Genomic DNA, 7615 nt, shown 5'->3' on the forward strand with positions numbered 1-7615 from the left:
ATCTGTGGGATGCACACAATACAGGAGAAGAGAGATACCAGTCTCTAACATCCTCTTAGATCCTCTTTTAGCTCCTATTTGTTAACTTTGCTGTCTATATAGGTGAAATTATATGCACATCCTGCATCTATGCAAATATGTGCTTTTTTTTTTTTACAGCAGGTCAGAGAGTTTCTTTCAGTTTAGGTTCTCCTTAATGACCCACTGACCTACTTTTCTGATCTGCCTGGCATAGCTTGGTATTCCTGAAACCTGAGACTTCATCCCCTTCACAGATTTGTTATGTTTAGATTTTGTGACAGAAAACATTAGGGTAATGACACTGCAGATAAAAATGAAATGTGCTGGGTTGCTGAGTGCTGCAAGCGTATTTTTATTTAATTGTGTAAGTGTTATCCATCATGATAGATTTGCCTGTTTCCTTTTTTATGGCCCTGTGTATGTTTTATTAGGTTTCCTTCTCTCTCCCTCAGATTAAAATGAAAAATGGGTTGTGTACATTTACCCAGAGACTCTAACCAGTGCTGCCTCTCTGCCAGTTACAGACTGAGAGTAAGGGAAAAGGGAGACATAATGGATCAGTGAAGAAAGGCATGTTCTGCCTGTCTTAAATCATCTGCTTTGCAGAGAAGCTTAAATTGCTAGAAATAAAAAAGCTCCTTGGCAGCTCAACAACCGTGTATAAAACAAATAATATTTTTTCAGTGAATTTTAAATGTCACCCTCTCAGATAACATTTATACTTTCATAGAAATAGGAACTTAATTTCCACCAGCTACATTATTAACTGACTGGGGTGAATCAGATCACCTGTGCAGAAACTGCACCAGTCAGTGACTCAGAGCAACAATACATTTAAAGATCAGGTGCAGTGTGTGTAAATACAGAGTGGCAAGTCATCGGCAGATGGATCTGTGCGTTTGAATTACTCCAGAAAGATTGATCAGTTAAAACTCTGCTAAAAATGTGCACCCAACGCCTGTTGTCAGGAGTGACTGACAGCCTGTGCATGGAGCTGAAATGAGGTTGTTTTTGCCTATTCATTTCAGCTGGTGCACGGTGACAGCACAAGAGGGAACAAGGGATGTGATGGGTTGTCATGCGATTGGCTGACTGCCAAGTCCTACTAACCCGTTCGTATATTTCTCTATTTAAAAAAACATCACAGCAGTTTCAACACACTATTGTACGTTCCAGCCCTTCTCTCTCTCTTTGTATCTAGGTATTTATCTAACCTCTCATCAACAGAAATGCAAGCGCTTCACAACATCTATGAGGCAGGGAAATATTTATCCCTCTTTTTCAGAGGAGGAACGGAGACAAAGATAGATTCAGTGACCTGTCCAAGGGTACATAGGAAGAGCAAGGGATTGAATCCAGATCGTCTGAGTCTCAGTCCAATGCTTTCGCCACACAATCATATTTCATCTCCACCCCACACCATCACACAAATACACCCTTTAAAGCAATGACACAGCACAAGAGGCTAAATTCAGCCTTTCAAGAGGTGCACATATCCCCCACTAAAATCAAAGAGGGTTTTTTGAATTCTTTTAGACCTCAAGATACTCATTTTCAGGACACACCAGGGAACTCACCCTTTTACCGAGCCATTGTGAAAGAGAGGGGCATAAAAAGGGCTTGTATTTGTGTGCAAAATGAGTATAGTTTGGTTCTGATTTAATCTCTCCTCGGATAATCTCTGGTTTGGGGTAAACAGAAGCTACCAATAGGTTTTTTCCTCACCTGTAACTGTATATTTAACAAATGGCAATGTTACCTAGAGACAGAGATAACTTCTTTTGAAATATTAATTATAAATGTTACTAAATAAATAATATTATGGACAGGAGCTAGCAAATCTTGTGTGCGGCTAGAACACTGATTGATGCTAAAAAATTGAGAACTGGCCTAAGGAACAGCTGTCTGATGTTTTAGGGAGATCATGATCTCTGTTCTAGATTTTTATGAATTAGCAGGTTTCACTGTGTGAAAGAAACATTTTGATATGTTATTGAAGTGCTAAAAAGCAGTTGTTGTCGCCAGGTTTCAGAACGGCAGGAAATAAGTGAAGGTTTGCTGTGAAATTCTGTCTTCCAACCATGCTTTGCCTCCCCCCTCCCTTGCTATACTCATTTTCAAAACTAAAATAAGTCACTTCACTTAATAGATTGAATAGCCATATAAGCCTGTAAGTTTAGATAGCACGGGTCTTCCAAATGTGATAATCACTTTCTTTGCTTGCATGCTTTGATCAACCAATGCTTGCATTTTAGGCTTCAAGTTCAGAGTCAAAACCCAGCAATGTCTCTTGAGGTAATGCTTAGCTAGATTTACTTCTCCTGGTTCCCATTTTGAAAATTAACTTCACACTATTCAATTAATATTTTTTAAAAGTGCATTTGTTTTCAGTGCCTTGATTTTTTTGGGTCTCAGTGGGTTCAAATAGATCTGTGTTTATTTAGCAACACTGAAAAGCCTAGAGGATCAAAGTGTGCTAAATGGAGGCCCTGTGAATTATTGAGCATGATTTTACTTCTTTTTAAATGAAAAGTTAGATTCTGTGGCACAGAATTCTGTGGAAAGATACTGAACTGATGAGACATTTTGAGCTGGCCCAGTTTAAGTCCTTGTTATTGTGTATGAGAAGCATGCTGTCGCTTATAAAGGACTCAGTTCATACCAACTTTCAGGCATCTAAAACCTCCTCAGCAGTTTTTATGCATTCCACTCTTAGTTTTTTTACCTATCACATGATCACTTTCTTTGGACCAGTAATGCCTTTTTTGTAGCAGTTTTATTGGCTTGACTATTCCCGCCTCCAACTCTTCATAGAATGAAAATTTGAGTTAAAACAGGAAAGGAACTAACATGAGCCATCAGTGCGACGCTGTAGCCGGCAGGGCAAATAATACTCTGGCATGCACCAATCAATGCAGCTCCAGTAAAACCAAGGAAAGGATTCTTCCACTCTACTTGGCATTGGTGAGACCACAGCTGGAGTACTGCATCCAGTTCTGGGCGCTGCACTTCAACAAGGGCGTGGAAAAGGTTAAGAGAGTCCAGAGAAGGGCCACCCATATGATCAGAGGCTTGCATGGCAAGCCATATGAGAAAAGGCTGAGGGACCCTGGGACTCTTCAGCCTGAAAAAAAGGCGGCTGAGAGGGGACTTGGTAGCAGCTTACCACTACATCAGGAACTTACATCAAGGGCTTGGTGAACAACTGTTCACCAGGGCACCCTTGGGTAAAACCAGAAGTAATGGCCACAGACTCCTGGAAGACTGTTTCAAGCTCAACATTAGGAAAAAACTTCTTCACAGCTAGGGTGTCCAGGCTGTGGAATAAGCTCCCTCCAAAGATGGTGCAATCGCCTACCCTGGAAAATTTTCAAGAGAAGACTAGACAGTCACCTTGCTGGGGTCACCTGCTTGGTGCAGGGGGCTGGACCTGATGATCTTCCGAGGTCCCTTCCGGCCTTACAATCTATGAATCTATAAATAAATTTAGAGATTGTGTTTATGCTGTATGTGCTTTTAAAATACATTGTAAAGAAATCAGTCATTCATCTGTATTCTGAACTGGGGTTCTAGCTTGCCCTTCTGCTAGGTACTAAGCATCCTCTTCAAATGCAGTTGGGGGCATTTAGGCACCTCAGAAGGTCCTTGGCATCATGCAGGATTAAAACCTGGGCTTTATCTTTTTTCCATGTCTTCCTGTGTGTTTGTTCAACCAAACAGCTATCTATAATTTGTCTCACTTTCATTTCTAGTGTGTCAACATGGATTATGAAGAATAAGCCACCTTCTGCCCATTTAATGGAGTGCATCATTGCAGATAATTGCTCTGGAATGTAAATTAGTTTACTGCTACCTGGTTACTGTTGTTACATGTATAGAGGGAAGAGAAGACAAATTTGAGGCACTGGGGTTTTAATATGCAATGATAAATGTATCGAACACCTTGTGTTTTAATACATGTGCTCAGAACTGCTTATAGAGAAAGTATGCATGTTTTGTTGTATTTGGGTGTTTGCAGGGAAGTTATGTCAAGTCATAGGTACAGTGTCACAGAGACAAGAAATGTTTCCAGAACAAGTGTTTAAATGGAATTTCTCTGTCACGCTTATTCTTTCCACTGAGAAGGTACTTGCAGCATAGTGTCATAGGTTTGACATACAAGACAAACTTTGATGGCTGAGACTCTCATCTCAGTAAAGAGAGATGAGAAATGAGATTCAGCTGGCATCACCCATGCCTCAGCACTCCCTATGAACCCAGAACTGTGCAGATGGCCTCTACATGCTCTGGGGAAACTAGGACCCAGACAGAATGTCCTCCCCAGCCCTGCCATGGGGAAAGAAACCAACTTAAGATTGCAGTTGGGAGCTGCTGCAGATGCAGGTGATACAGGAACCTATGGACAGTCAGAGGAGTTTCTGCAGTGCTGACTGGACTCTCTCCTCTGTATTGCTCAGATGCTTGATCCAAACCTCTCAGTGCCCTACCCACAGAGTCTTTCTGTCTCAACACACCAGATCTTTTACCCTCTTCTCCCCTGGCCTGTCTTTGTCCCTCACTTCCCCTTTCAGGGTCCCATCTTCTTTCCATTGAGCTGATCCACTCTCAAACAACCCTCTGCTGAACTGGAATGACTTTTCCTACTTTCACCATGCTCACTATGTTTGTGTTATACCTCGTCTCTTGCCCCTTATCCATCTTGTCTATTTAGATTATGAACACTACAAGACAGGTACTGTTGGCTTCTCTATGACTATGCAGTATCTGGCCTCATTTTGGTGTATTCTTAGGCATTACAATAATAAATAAGAACAATGAGGATGAGAATGGTGACACCAATGCTGACAACTCCAATAGTGAACCAGCAATACAGCCCCATTGTTCTAGGCACTTTATTAGCACACAGCAGCAGATTGTCCCTACCCCAACCTATTTCCAACCTAAATAGAGAAGGCAGACACAGGGTATAAGGAGATTGAGCAGTATGGCAGGGGCAAATTCCATATTAACTCTGGAAGGATGTTTAGGGTTTATTTCTGGTAGAGAATAGGAGAAATATCTAAGTGGAAAGAAAAGTGAAAGGATGTGAGAGAAGGGGAGAAGTGAGAGGAGCAGGTGTGTAGCAAAGCTGAATTGAAGAGACTGAGAGGGAAGGGGTGGGATCAGGATGAGGCAAACAGCTTGTCAACACCATGCAGAGAAAACCCTGAACCACTGACAGTCCTCACTGTGATAAAGAAAAAGAAAATATAAATGACCAAACGCCAAGCAGGAGAGCAAGTTGTGCTCGTGGCGTGGGGGAAGTAGTGGGCGTGGCCTGATAGCCGCGAGATCGGCGGTCCCAGTCCTGGGCTGATTGGCAGGGGGCGGGCGGATGCAGCCCATTTAAAAGGAAAAGTGTGCGCGCCAAAAAGCTGGGACCCATGCCATATCGGAGAGGCCTGATCATCCTCACCGGAGGTCCTGCCTCCATGAAATCCCTTCCCCCCGGATGCCCCCATCATGACCGAATTAGAGCTCTTGAGTTAACAGCGAGTTTATTCTTGAAACTGCTGTAAAGGAAACCACCTATACGAAAGTGTGAGTAAAGCATTTATTTGTTATACCGCCTCCTTGGTGTTTTCTGTCAACGGAGAAAGAGACAGGAGGAGGAACAAGGCCCTGTAACCCTTTTGTCCCGGCCTGTTCGCGTAATACTTTTCTGGGTCCAACCACCCACCGTCAGGTTGGTCACTCACTATTTCCAACAGGCCTGGTGGTGGTGACTACCAGAGCTGCTTTGACTGGCTGAAGTTTCTGGCTGGTGCCTTTGCCTTTTGTTTCAGTGGATGCAGATTCAGATTGCATGAGCTTTGAACATTAAGTTAAGAAACTTACATTGGATGTGTAATTAAATAAAGGCTGGCAGACCATATGTACCTGGCAGGGGAGATACCATGATCAATAAGGTGGTTCTCCCAGGGTGAGGCCTGTCCCTTGCACTCTGAGCCGGCTGACCCCTGCGATTTCCCTTAAAGTGGTTCTGCTAGAGTGAGAACTGTCCATTGCACTCTGGCCAGGTGTAACAAGTGGGTGTACTGAGGACGGTCTAGTCATTGGCCCACCCACTTGTCTATGGCTAACTGCCCGCCTGCCTTGTCTTTGATGGATCATTATGATGTTCCCAGGCAGGAGGCTTCCCATTTAATTGCCCTGATGCCAAGGGCCTATACATGGCTCTGAACCTTCCCTTATACCGTGTCCCATGCCTCACAGTTGGCATCCATATCTATCAGCACCCTGGTCCCTTAACTGGACCATCACTTGGCCTCTCCCAGCCTAACCCCGGTCCTATAGCTGGACTGTTACTTGGCCTCACTATGCCCATGCCCCCACACTGGGGCTCTCTATCCTAAGCATATATCCCACCCCCGCTTTTGGAGCCTCAGGCCTTACTGTGGACCTTGGCCCTGCCTCAGGCCCCCTTCTACAGCCTGAGCCCAGCCTCAGGCCTCACTTCGTGAGCGTGGGCCCTGTGCTTTTGTCTTCAGGGTGTGCTCCCCTAGCCTTTCCCCTGTATGGGGTAACCCACGAGGTGATGGGGGCTGAGGTTTTCTGGCACCCCACACCCGCCCTTTACCAGAGAGGCACAGGTATGGCATTTCCTGGAAGCAGCCCTGCCAGAAGCAACCCCATCACACCATCCTACCTCAGCAGGGTGTAGTTTTAAGTCATGCCCCAGGACCAGGAGCCTCCTGCCATCCCCATAGTTCCTGCCCTGTATCTCCAACATGTTATGTGGGCAGCAGCTCCAGCCAGGTGATGTTCTCTCCTAGGCTGCTTGCAGCAAACTGCTGGCTCTACTGCTCAGGGCCTGTTCTTATCACAAACAGCTATGCCCTCTTCCCAATCAGGCGGCCTCCTGCTAGCCTTGTGACTCCTAATTGGGAGTCACCTGCAAGTTGCTCTGCTGCTTGCCCACACCCCTCTGAGTGACAGGCACAAGCTGAGCCTTGTCACACCAGGCTGACCTTTGCAAGCTTCCCCAAATGTGGGAGACTTGGCTGCATAATTTTGTGGCCATGGGGGGCTGCTTTTTTGCATTCCCCCTGGCTCACTCCCCAGCCTTTTGGCTAGGAGCAAGCAAGACTAGGAGGCATCCTAGCCCCAGGGTTCCTGAGCCCTGGCTTGCACATAGGACTCCTGCCACAGATTTGGGGAGTATCTGAAGCCCCAGAGTGATGAGTATGGGAAGCAACATACTTGACCAGTTGTAGATCCACACAGACTTGAACGACTGAGCTCTGCTCAGTCAAAATTTTAAACTTGACTATTGGGCTTTGCCCAGTAAAATTGAGAATTGTTTTGGCCCTTAAAATGAAACTTTAAAAAAAAGGAAAAAATGTAGTGCTGATGTTATCTTTGGTTTTGATTGCCTAAGAAGCAGCATGCTACATGTTGCAAAAACAAGAATTTTCACATGGCACTTACTCTCATTTTCATTTTTGTCAGTAAAATTATCGTGTTTGTAGACATATGGATTGTAAAAATGAGTGGAATTGGAGAACATTTCCCAGCTTTGCACAGTCCTAACTATCCTACTACAGTCCTACTA

General features: G+C 44.5%; 1 pseudogene; it reads left to right on the forward strand.

Moving 5' to 3' along the window:
- Positions 1-5932: 5932 nt before the first annotated feature.
- Positions 5933-6073, forward strand: LOC112552047 (annotated as a pseudogene).
- The last annotated feature ends 1542 nt before the right edge of the window (positions 6074-7615 follow it).

The sequence above is a fragment of the Alligator sinensis genome, unplaced genomic scaffold, assembly GCF_000455745.1.
Source record: "Alligator sinensis unplaced genomic scaffold, ASM45574v1 scaffold462_1, whole genome shotgun sequence".
Lineage (NCBI taxonomy): Eukaryota > Metazoa > Chordata > Crocodylia > Alligatoridae > Alligator > Alligator sinensis.